A 946-nucleotide genomic window follows, 5' to 3' on the forward strand; every position below is an offset into this window, starting at 1 on the left:
GTGGAATCCACTTTCTGGCGAGGGTACGTGGCTTCCAGCACTCGAGGTGCTGGTACCTGGTCCTCGGTCGGCATTGCGGGTGCAAGCGGTGGGTCCTTGTCCGGTGGTCTTCACTGAACAGCTGGGGGGATGGTTTAACCACTACTCCTGGCTGAGTAGCCTTTAAGCTGCACACTCTGGCCCCTGTCGGAGATCTGGGAACTATGTGATTCTCGTTAATAAATTCCTTCTCTGCTTCTGTGCTTGCTTTAGTCCTTTTGCTATGGAACAAATCACCCTAAAACCTAGTAGATCTTGTGGCTTACCGTGGAATTTCTCAATCTCGGCACAGTCAGCATTTGGGGCCAGATAATTCTTTGTTGTGGGGAGCTGTTCTGTGTCTTGTAGGATGTTTAGCAGCACTCCTGGGCTCTACCCACTAGATGCCAGAACACCCCCCTCCACGTTGGGACAAAGGAAAATAATGTCTTCAGACATCGCCAAATGCCCTGTGGCGGCAAAACCTCCCCTCGCTGAGACTCACTGGCTTAAAAGAATGTCTCGGCCGAGGGGGTTCTGGCTTGGGGTGTCTAATGCAGTTGCAGTCGGATGGTGGTTCGAGCTAGGCGCTGGCTGGGAATCTCTCTCTTCTCATGTAGTCTCAGGGCCTCTCCACGCAGTTTCTTTATATAGGCTAGTTGGGGCTTTTTCACCACACAATGACTTCGAGTTAGTTGAACGGCTGATGCAGAAGCGCAGGGCTCCAAGAGGGTGTCCCAAAAGAACAGGGCGATGCCTTTTATGATCGAGCCTCAGAAGTCACACTGTACCACTTCCACCATGGTCACAAGATTCAAGGGAAAGAGTTGTCCAAGTTACACTGTAGGATCACGTGGGATGGGAGACATGTTTGCAACTTTTATCTGAAAAATGTAATGTGTCACAGTGCCCTACAACATTACTCATC

Source organism: Leptonychotes weddellii, chromosome X (assembly GCF_054177405.1).
Source record: "Leptonychotes weddellii isolate Sample4059 chromosome X, ASM5417740v2, whole genome shotgun sequence".
Lineage (NCBI taxonomy): Eukaryota > Metazoa > Chordata > Mammalia > Carnivora > Phocidae > Leptonychotes > Leptonychotes weddellii.